Below are 12,686 nucleotides of genomic sequence, written 5' to 3' on the forward strand. Positions count from 1 at the left end.
AAAGGCCTGTGAGGCTGGGCGTCATCCAGCACTTCCTGTTTTGCAAACTTGTTAATTCTGGCATATTTACCAGGAGCATAAGCCTGCATCCTCTAAGAGAGGATGTGGTCATCTTAGTATTTCATGTAAATGAATTGGCAAGTCACGGGTCCTTAAATATCTATTTACAACATTAAACAACTTTACAATAAACCTTTGAATAATATTGACAAGCTGCGGGAATGGGGATTGTCTGTCTAATGGAAGGAGACAGTGTGTAAACTGAGGTCTGCTGGGGGTCAGTCAGTAAGCCACCATCGTAAACCTTAAAGTTGCACTTTTAGATGAACAATTTGGTCAACCATTTGGTCAGTCCTCCACATATATCTTTGCTCATGCAATTATACATACACAAATGTAACATTTCCATTACAGTGCTAAAAGTGTTATAGCTGAGCAGGGATCAGTGAGGATGAGGTCGTATTTAAAGGGACCGCTTTGGTGAGAGAATGGGCTGTGATTGGTGAGTGACTGATGAGCACCCATGAACCTATCGGTAGCTGAGCACATGACTCTGTGTCCTGCATGAACTAACACAATGCTTCATTAGTCACAATTCAAGTTCAGGATTTCTACTATGACATTCTCACTTTAAACTTAATACAAAGTATCTTGAATTGAGGCAAATTAAAGCTGACCTTGAATTATGATCAGTCAGAATCAAATTGTCATATATCACAAATCATAAACTGGATTTATTTTCATAATTAATTATGGATACAATTACAAAGTATGTTGCAGAAATCTGAAATGGATATCTATATCATTGAGCATTGTACAAGTTACATTGTGCAAGTACATGTTCTACTGAATAAGGGATCAGCCACTTGCTATCTGTAATACAAACAGCCATCATCAGGAACATCAGAGAGATCATAGTTAATAATCATCCCAAGGTACTTGTAGTTCTCTACAAAGTCTACCACATGTCCCTTGATGATAGTATTCTAAGAGTTTGAGGACTGATGCCTAAAACTTATGTCCTTGGTTTTTGTCACATTTAGTAGTAAAAATGCACAGTCACACCAATACAGATTCACAATCCACAATGGGACCATGGTTGTTCTCATCTGCATGGAGGAGACTGACTGTCACAGAGTCATCAGCAAATTTGAAAAGTAATCTGTTGTCATGCCAGCTGCGGCAGTCATCAGTATACACATTATAGAGGGGAGGTGAAAGGACACAGGAGGAGACCCTGTGGATGATGACAATGTGTCTTACATGCATTACTTTCTGTGTCAGTTGCAGCTCGAGGCATGTATCCAAAATTATCTTTTCCAGGCACTATACTGATACTGTAGTCACTACAAGTTACGCATGTTCCATTTTGCCTGGGGGACATTTAAAACAAACCAGTCTACAACACAATAAAAATCACATGAAAATCAACCTCCCTCCTCATCTTTTCATATTTTTTTACTCCTCAATTTTTTGATGTGGATTTAGAATTTGATACTGAGCATAGCCGTGAAATTGCCCCCCCAAATAGAAATGGTACACGTTGTCAAATAAATGTTATCTACATAAATCCCCACAGATTTCAAAAACCTTCTCAGAACAAAGTTAACATCACAGTATATTGTAAGGTATCACATTTTTTATTACTCACCTTATTGTTGGAACCTCAACCATATTTACTGTCCCTGGCTCAGACTCTCTCTCAAGCATCTACAGTAAGTGTTTTCATTCCTTAAACACAGGCTCTCTTGTGGTTCCAAGAGTCTGTAAGAGTAGAACAGGAGGTAGAGCATTCAGCTACCAGGCAGACAACTTCTGTGCATTTACGGTTAAACTTAAAACATTCCTTTTTGATAAAGCCTTGCTGGATCAGGTGAGTCCTGAACCATCCCTTAAGCTGCTAAGGGATGGTTTAGCAGCTTTAGCAGCTGGAGCTCCACCGAGAGGACAACCACAGCCAGCAGCGGTGCAGTGTGATGACCAGCAGGACACTCAGCTGCTACCGGTGCAGAGGGCGCAGGCGGCAGCTCCAGCCGTCCCTAACCTCCATCCAGACCTCGAGCTTGTTGCAGCAGAGGAGGTGGACAGGCCTCCATCATGCACCACTCCATATGTGGCAGCACATACTCCACGGCGCACCGGGAAGGAGGCAATTTATGATTTGAATGCAACCCCGCAAGCACCGATGGTGGAGGTGGCTGCAGGAGATGGAAACACTCAGCTGATCTACAGACCATGGACATTCACCAATATGAAAGAACCTACCACTTCATCTCTCCCACAAGTGTTAAGTGGGGGAGCGGTATGCAGTGCAACTGGAACCAGCACTGAACAGCAAAGACTGCTGATGACTGAGATGGGGACTCAGTATTCGAAAGTGGCAAGATCCGTCTCTGCACAGGAGCGGAGAATGGTGAATCCAGCATGGGGTAATGCTGATTATGCAGAAAAACTCTTGAACAGCAAGAAAAAGAAAAAGGCAACGCAGTTGACAGAGGGACTGCAAATGGCACAGCTGGCAGCATATCAAAACCAAGTCTGCGGGCACAAGAAAGGTCATGGAGGGAGAGGAAGGGGACGTGGAAGAACTGACGCTTGTTTCAAATGTGGCAAAATTGGACATTGGATCAGGGATTGCCCTGAGAACCAATACACATAGTGCGATTGAGTAGCGGTGGAGCTGGGGACAGTGAAGGATTCATCTGGTGCAGACGCGGAGACAGAGAGAAAGTTTCAACCTACTCACCAAATTCGTAAGAGCACTGTAACACGCACACCATATGAATTACTGTTAGAACTGATGCATATATGCAAAAACACACAATCAAAGTAAATGGTAAAGACATCACATTTTTGGTAGATTCAGGTGAAAACAGAATCAGTCTCCAAAAATGAATGTTAGAGATGTTTTAAAACAATTGAAGCAACAGGTACGACAGTGCTAGAGAGATACACTGTACCATTGTTTTAAAAAAAAAAATGAGGTTAAGGAAATTTTAAACATTAATTTTTGTTGTCACCACGCTGGCTGATAGATATTATTGGTAGAGATTTCATGTGTTCATTGAGTAATATGCTAATTTTAACATCACAAGGCGTAGATGTAACTAGAGGATTTGATATATGCATATCAATGGAAGATTCTGAACGCTTCCCTCACCTCTGTAAGTAACACTTTCTTGTGAGATGCTGAGGTACTCACCCAGATGTAATTACAGATGTTATCCTAACACAAAGGATGGTAGAGAAGGTTAGAGTAAGTAGTTAAAGAATGTGATAGAGAAAGTTAGATTAAAGATTAACGATAGGTTAGGTTGGTTATACTAGAACAGTAATCACTGTGTTGTCTCAGTAGCTTAGATTGACTCACTGGACAAATTGTTTAAGGTATCAAATTCTGATCTCCATGTTCTATTAAGCAAAGGAGAACAAAAACAATTGGTATTGAAAGTTTTGGAACTTTGGACCAAAAGGGGTTATGGGAAGGGAAAAAACATCTGATCCCAATAATAAAAATAATTTAATCAGAGGTTTAGAGGTAAATCACAAAAGATTTCTGCAGTGATAAATGCAATTAGGACTGTGGAATTTATTATTGTCAGACTGAACACTTTTCAAAAGCTAAGTGACTCAGATACAGTACAGCTGATAAATGCAGATATGAAGCTGTTTGTGGACGACTCAGCATTAAAAGATCCAGCAACTGGTAGAAGCCAAGTGGGTTTTGACGTTACAACTTTGTATGACAAATTTGGCTGAATCACTCATTACATTATTCTGCAGAAGCTGCAGAATTGGTTGCATTGATTGAGAAATGCAAATATGTAAGTGACAGGTGTCAACATATACACTGGTAGCAGGTATGCATTGGGAGTGGTATATGATTTGGCAGATTTTTGGCTAAAGGGAAATTCTCAAACCCATTACCTACCATACATTGGTTGCTGTTCTGATTGATGCTGTGTTGTTATTCAAACTAATTGCGTTCTGCAAATGTGAAGCATTTTTTAAAGACTTTTCAGTTTCACAGGGGAATGTGAGAGCAGAAGCTGCTGCAAAAGCTGCAGCAAAGCACAGTCTGCTTGTCCGAGGCGTTTCTGAATCTGATAGGTCATTAACACCTAATGTATTTGATGGGTCATTAACATTTAAATACAGATTTAAAGGAGCTGCAGATAAGGGCAGCTCAGTTAAAAACAAACAAAAAAACTGTTTGAAGGGAAGTGGATTGTTTGGTGGCTATACATTTTGGTCTGGAACAAATAGGAAATCCTGTTTAGAAAGATATCTGTTTCCTCATAGTTGACACATGGTCAGAACCAAGTGTCAAAGGGGGGATGCCAAATGTAGGAAGAGATACAGATATATTGGTTTACAAAAGAATTGTCAAACTCACAAATGACTCACAAATTATTTTTAAATTTTCATTAGAGTTATATAATTGGTACTATAATAATATACAAAGAGGAATCCAGATTATATAAAGTGAACTGTTTGAGGGATTTTATGGAAGAACAAAGTGAGGGAAAGCAATACTGTCTTGATTTTATTGACATGTGTGTTTCTCCACATTTAAACAGGACTCTTCAGCAGTTGCGAAGGCACTGCTCAGGGAAATGTTTTATTGTGCAACCTGTCCCCTATGCTTTTTGAGATCCACAGATAGGTGAAGGAAGCCCTACCAAAATCCTGGCAAAATAGATGGCAGTGAAGGCTGCTGAAAGATCAACTTGGATGTATGCAAGCCATTGCAGGTTCCTGAGCAAGGAGTGGATTCTTCAGAACACAGCGTGCATTGATGTCAGTGAGTGCACCTCAGCCTTCAACTGCTTTGTGTCCGCGAGCAAGGAGGGGGTGGAATTCTCTAGGACCACACGTCTCCAATCTCACGAAGAGGCGGCACATTGATTAGGGGGTTGGCTAGGGTGACGCTGCTGATAAACGATGACGCCGACAGACAAAAAGTGACACCTGATGGGACGACTGGGATGCAGTTCAAGGGAAAAGATGTGTTCCCTATCCTTGCTCACAGTCATCATCGTCCTGCCAACATTGCTATGGCAGGTGAAACCTTGGCAGGAAGAACAACACCAAACTAAACTGAGCATCATAGGCAAAAAAAAAAATGGAAACTCTTGTTTGAACTGACAAAGCCTGAAGTCAATTCATGGTATGCAGCCATGAAGACAACTGCGAGGAAAGATCATCAATGAGAGACCTAACCTCACTTACTTCCATACAGATTGCACTCACTATTATGAAGATATGAGTGTTCCACATTGAAAGTGTCTTCAAAGGATTTGAGGGACTCTTCCCATGGTGGGGGAATGTGCGAACAACACACAGAATAGATGGGATTGTACTTAGTGGGGGTTGGGTTTTCATTTTTGTTTCTCCCAATATTCAGGGCCTCAGAAATGTGGCTCTGCGAAATAGGATGGCTTTGGACATTATGCTCACCAGCCAAGGAGGTGTTGGTCACATAATCTGATTTGATTGCTGCACATACATACATACATACATCTGACAATTTGATGCATATTGTTTTTCATTTAAATTGCCTATTGTTTGAGGAAAAGAACAAGGACACACAGATTCCTGAAGCATGGAATTGGTGGTCATAGTATATTTTAAATGTGAAAAATGTGTCATTGGAATATTTGACATCGATTCAGATTTTTGTTTGTATTTAAGTGTTGTTGGTCTGGTGTATTGATTGTGTACTATTTGTGTACTTTAATCAAGAATGCAATTGGATATGTTAAATTTCCGGGCCCTCATCTAGAATGAAATTCTCAATTTCAAGATGATGCGTTTGTCTAAAAATGATAGTTGTTTAGTGAGCATGAAATGCTCAAAGGGGGGAAATGTAATGGAAATATTTACATTTGTGAATGTTTAATTGCATTAGCAGACATGTATGTGGATGACTGACCAAATGGTTCACCAAATTGTTTATCTGAAAGGGCAACCTTAAGGTTTACGATGGTGGCTTAAGAGACTTGAGTTGTATGGCCTCGAGAAACCAAATCTTTATGGCTTCTCATGGTATCTCTGATTGGGATCAAACAACTGGGATCTCACAGGGGGGGTCATCCACAGAACATGTAAACAAATGGCCAGGATGTCTCCTCCACTGAGTGAAACTACAGGAGGGTAATAAATACCTTTGAATGCTTAGTGGGAGGGGGCTGAGAGTTATAAGAACACAGATTCTCCTATGTTCTTTGCTCATTTGTGCATGTCATTCAGGTGATGTGTACTGATGAGTCCATCTGCAGATGCTGAATTAAACTTTCAGAAAGAAGTGTTTGACTTTGTGCTTGTTTCACAGAAATTGCCACCACAGTATCACATTTTTTATTACTCACCTTATTGTTGGAACCTCAACCATATTTACCCCCCCCCCCCAATCCACAATGGGACCATGGTTGTTGTCATCTGCATGGAGGAAACTGACTGTCACAGAGTCATCAGCAAATTTGAAAAGTAATCTGTTGTCATGCCAGCTGCGGCAGTCATCAGTATACACATTATAGAGGGGAGGTGAAAGGACACAGGAGGAGACCCTGTGGATGATGACAATGTGTCTTACATGCATTACTTTCTGTGTCAGTTGCCAGTTGCAGCTCGAGGCTTTTATCCAAAATTATCTTTTCCAGGCACTATACTGATACTGTAGTCACTACAAGTTACGCACGTTCCATTTTGCCTGGGGGACATTTAAAACAAACCAGTCTACAACACAATAAAAATCACATGAAAATCAACCTCCCTCCTCATCTTTTCATATTTTTTTCTCCTCAATTTTTTAATGTGGATTTAGAATTTGATACTGAGCATAGCCGTGAAGTTGCCCCCCCAAATAGAAATGGTACAAGTTGTCAAATAAATGTTATCTACATAAATCCCCACAGATTTCAAAAACCTTCTCAGAACAAAGTTAACATCACAGTATATTTTAAGGTATCACATTTTTTATTACTCACCTTATTGATGGAACCTCAACCATATTTACTGTCCCTGGCTCAGACTCTCTCTCAAGCATCTACAGTAGGTGTTTTCATTCCCAAAACACAGGCTCTCTTGTGGTTCCAAGAGTCTGTAAGAGTAGAACAGGAGGTAGAGCATTCAGCTACCAGGCAGACAACTTCTGTGCATTTACGGTTAAACTTAAAACACCCCCCCCCCCCCACACACACACAATCCACAATGGGACCATGGTTGTTCTCATCTGCATGGAGGAAACTGACTGTCACAGAGTCATCAGCAAATTTGAAAAGTAATCTGTTGTCATGCCAGCTGCGGCAGTCATCAGTATACACATTATAGAGGGGAGGTGAAAGGACACAGGAGGAGACCCTGTGGATGATGACAATGTGTCTTACATGCATTACTTTCTGTGTCAGTTGCCAGTTGCAGCTCGAGGCATGTATCCAAAATTATCTTTTCCAGGCACTATACTGATACTGTAGTCATTACAAGTTACGCACGTTCCATTTTGCCTGGGGGACATTTAAAACAAACCAGTCTACAACACAATAAAAATCACATGAAAATCAACCTCCCTCCTCATCTTTTCATATTTTCTTCTCCTCAATTTTTTAATGTGGATTTAGAATTTGATACTGAGCATAGCCGTGAAGTTGCCCCCCCAAATAGAAATGGTACAAGTTGTCAAATAAATGTTATCTACATAAATCCCCACAGATTTCAAAAACCTTCTCAGAACAAAGTTAACATCACAGTATATTGTAAGGTATCACATTTTTTATTACTCACCTTATTGATGGAACCTCAACCATATTTACTGTCCCTGGCTCAGACTCTCTCTCAAGCATCTACAGTAGGTGTTTTCATTCCCAAAACACAGGCTCTCTTGTGGTTCCAAGAGTCTGTAAGAGTAGAACAGGAGGTAGAGCATTCAGCTACCAGGCAGACAACTTCTGTGCATTTACGGTTAAACTTAAAACACCCCCCCCCCCACACACACACAATCCACAATGGGACCATGGTTGTTCTCATCTGCATGGAGGAAACTGACTGTCACAGAGTCATCAGCAAATTTGAAAAGTAATCTGTTGTCATGCCAGCTGCGGCAGTCATCAGTATACACATTATAGAGGGGAGGTGAAAGGACACAGGAGGAGACCCTGTGGATGATGACAATGTGTCTTACATGCATTACTTTCTGTGTCAGTTGCCAGTTGCAGCTCGAGGCATGTATCCAAAATTATCTTTTCCAGGCACTATACTGATACTGTAGTCATTACAAGTTACGCACGTTCCATTTTGCCTGGGGGACATTTAAAACAAACCAGTCTACAACACAATAAAAATCACATGAAAATCAACCTCCCTCCTCATCTTTTCATATTTTTTTCTCCTCAATTTTTTAATGTGGATTTAGAATTTGATACTGAGCATAGCCGTGAAGTTGCCCCCCCAAATAGAAATGGTACAAGTTGTCAAATAAATGTTATCTACATAAATCCCCACAGATTTCAAAAACCTTCTCAGAACAAAGTTAACATCACAGTATATTGTAAGGTATCACATTTTTTATTACTCACCTTATTGATGGAACCTCAACCATATTTACTGTCCCTGGCTCAGACTCTCTCTCAAGCATCTACAGTAGGTGTTTTCATTCCCAAAACACAGGCTCTCTTGTGGTTCCAAGAGTCTGTAAGAGTAGAACAGGAGGTAGAGCATTCAGCTACCAGGCAGACAACTTCTGTGCATTTACGGTTAAACTTAAAACACCCCCCCCCCCACACACACACAATCCACAATGGGACCATGGTTGTTCTCATCTGCATGGAGGAAACTGACTGTCACAGAGTCATCAGCAAATTTGAAAAGTAATCTGTTGTCATGCCAGCTGCGGCAGTCATCAGTATACACATTATAGAGGGGAGGTGAAAGGACACAGGAGGAGACCCTGTGGATGATGACAATGTGTCTTACATGCATTACTTTCTGTGTCAGTTGCCAGTTGCAGCTCGAGGCATGTATCCAAAATTATCTTTTCCAGGCACTATACTGATACTGTAGTCATTACAAGTTACGCACGTTCCATTTTGCCTGGGGGACATTTAAAACAAACCAGTCTACAACACAATAAAAATCACATGAAAATCAACCTCCCTCCTCATCTTTTCATATTTTTTTCTCCTCAATTTTTTAATGTGGATTTAGAATTTGATACTGAGCATAGCCGTGAAGTTGCCCCCCCAAATAGAAATGGTACAAGTTGTCAAATAAATGTTATCTACATAAATCCCCACAGATTTCAAAAACATTCTCAGAACAAAGTTAACATCACAGTATATTGTAAGGTATCACATTTTTTATTACTCACCTTATTGATGGAACCTCAACCATATTTACTGTCCCTGGCTCAGACTCTCTCTCAAGCATCTACAGTAGGTGTTTTCATTCCCAAAACACAGGCTCTCTTGTGGTTCCAAGAGTCTGTAAGAGTAGAACAGGAGGTAGAGCATTCAGCTACCAGGCAGACAACTTCTGTGCATTTACGGTTAAACTTAAAACATTCCTTTTTGATAAAGCCTTGCTGGATCAGGTGAGTCCTGAACCATCCCTTAAGCTGCTATAGGTCTAGACTGCAGGGGAAACTCCCATCATCCACAGAGCACTTCTCCACTTCTCTCTGTCTCTCTGCCCCCCCCCCACCCCACACTCATTTATTTTTTTTAATAAATGTCAAAAACTATGTTATTGACGTGTCTCTTTTCTCCCATAGTCCCTCTCTCTCTTTCTCTCTCTCATTGCAGATACCTCTGACTCAAGAACTGAAGGAGAACAACTATTATTATTATTATTATTAACAACAATGCTTATTATATTAATTGTTGCTGCTATCATTGATAATCAATAACTTCTTTACACTGTTATTGTTTACATTTTAACTAGTAAGAGCTGATACCAGATGATCCAGGCAGATGATCGTCCACACTGTGGGCTGAGTGTCATAAAATTAACAACACATTCATAGCATCTGCAAACAATACTATATAACAACATTCAAGCATACTATCTATATAACAACAGATCTTAACTGTGTTTGTTCTCAAGTGTGGGGTGTTTTATACATTTTTAATAACATTATACGGATCACATTATAGCGTGACATATTTCTGGTTGAGGACAGGAGGAAATTACTGCAGTAAAGTGTGAAAGATGGGTAAAGAAGAGTTGAAGTGGAGTATAAAATGACCGTGGTATTAATGATAAACTAATCACATGAGGGATCGTCTCAGTTGTTCATTTGGAAAAAGGGAAACTGTAATAAAGTTATTGCATTACCTGAAAGGTTTCACAATGTAACTTGATACGAATCCCCTTGTGAGTCTGCTATTGATCCGAAAAGTCTGAATCTGTGAATGTCTTTCACACTTTCCTTCAGTCACTTTCCTCTTGTTAATCGTTCCTGCTTCAGCTCACCGGTCGTAGCCAGAGGTGTGTTCCATCCAGGGCCGAAGGTGATGTTGCTTACTGCGGGGTTAACCCCCTTCACTTCCACCAGCAATTGGAAAACAACACAGGGAGCTCCGCATCATATCAACTCGTTACGCTATAATGTAATCCATATAACGTTATTAAAAATTAAAAAACAAAAAAGATCTTACCAGCCTATACACCTCTCCTACACAGGGGAAGACCACGCCTCCACGACACACACTTTCATCAGAAATGAAACTTATCTCTCTCTCTCTCTCTCACGTGTCTGTGTGTGTCGGGTCAGATCAAGGTGATCAGCGGGACCTTTCATGTGACACCTGCATTTAGAGACGCGGTCTTTCAGTCGCCTGCAAAGACCCCCTCCTTTGCGCTTACCGCTCTGAACGCTGTCTCTGTCCACGCGCACAGTATGGAAGCCCTTGATGGTGGTGTTTTCGTCGGGAACATCCTGGTGCAGCCATGTCTCCGTAAAGCATATTAAACTACACTCACGATACTCCTTCTGACTTTGGACCAGTGCAGTCAGCTCGTCCATCTTATTCCCCAGCGATCTCACGTTTCCCATGACAATGGAGGGAAGACTCGCCTTTTCCTCCGTAGTTTTTTGCGTCCTCTGCATCCCCTGTGTGTCCGTATCAAGATTTCAGCCGGAATATCATTGTCCGTGGTCACCGAAGGTCGCTTGCTCTCTCCAACTCCACGCAGGGAAAGACCGCGTCTCTAAATGCAGGAGTCACGTGAAAGGTCCCGCTGACCACCTTGATCTGACCCGACGCACACACACACACACACACACACACACACACACACACACACACACACACACACACACACACACACACACACACACACACAGACACGTGAGAGAGAGATAAGTTTCATTTGTGTGTGTCGTGGAGGCGTTGTCTTTCCCTGTGTGGCAGGAAAAGTGCAAAGGTAAGATCTTGCTTGTTTTTAATAACGTTATACGGCTAGAAGGCAGCAGGGGCAGACAGGGAATTTCTTGAGATTATATCAAAGAATAAAGTGATTGAAGAGAGTAAGGTATTGAGATGAATCGCATATGATTCAGACTTCACACCAAACACAGCAGATAGTAGATTCAGTAGATGGGACGCGGGACCAAAAATATTTTGGGAACTTTTTAAAAAGAAGACCATCAAAAGTTTTCAGGATCTAAAAAATCGGTATGGATTAAACAATCAAGATTTATACAGATATCTACAGATGCGGCATTATATGGAGAAAACTATAAAAAACTTTAATTCAGATGAGCCTGAGTCAGGAATCATTAAGTTCTTTATCTCAGCATATGATTCAGACCAGGGAAAGAAACTAATCACAAAACTATATAAAGAAGTGGAAAGATTAAAGGGTAACAATATGACATATATAAAAGAAAAGGGGGGAAAAGAGGCTGGGTGGCAGTTAGATAGATAGATAGATAGATTACTTTATTCATCCCCGGAGGGAAATTAAGTTGTCATAGCAGCTCGTATATCAGAACACAACAAAACACAATACAATAGAACAAAACAAAACATTGAGGTAAAAATGAACAAAAACAGAAACACAAGATGAATAGGCAGACAAGTAGTGCAGTGGCAATATGATGGTAATAGTAATGATGATATGATGGTAATGTTATTGTTAGACAGTATATAAGAATAGTAGTACAGTATATATATATATATATATATATATATATATATATATATATAGTATACAATATAACATAATATATATTTATATAGATAGTACTTATACCAATATAATAGCAGTATATAGTAATAATGGCAGCAACAGTATATATAATAATAATAGTAATAGTAGTAGTAATAATATAATAATAATAACATGTACACATGTATAAATATGTGTATATAGACTTATATATACGAAGAATATACAGAGAATATACAGAGTATGATATAATATGATATGATATATAGTATATAGTAGGGTATAAATATAAGTACTTGACTATACAATATACTATCAGTGTAAGAATATGTAGACTGGGTGTGCAAAAGACAATATTATTGTATAAAATGGTCTGTAATATCAAAATGGTTTAATTAACACATATCACAGAAGTAAATGTTCCAGTATATGGGGCGTAGTGTAGTACAGGGTACATGGTGCAAGGGTGACAGGTATGTTAGTGCAGTTCTGTGATGGTGGCTCTGACAGAGGTAGAT

The sequence above is a fragment of the Paralichthys olivaceus genome, chromosome 3 (assembly GCF_024713975.1).
Source record: "Paralichthys olivaceus isolate ysfri-2021 chromosome 3, ASM2471397v2, whole genome shotgun sequence".
Lineage (NCBI taxonomy): Eukaryota > Metazoa > Chordata > Actinopteri > Pleuronectiformes > Paralichthyidae > Paralichthys > Paralichthys olivaceus.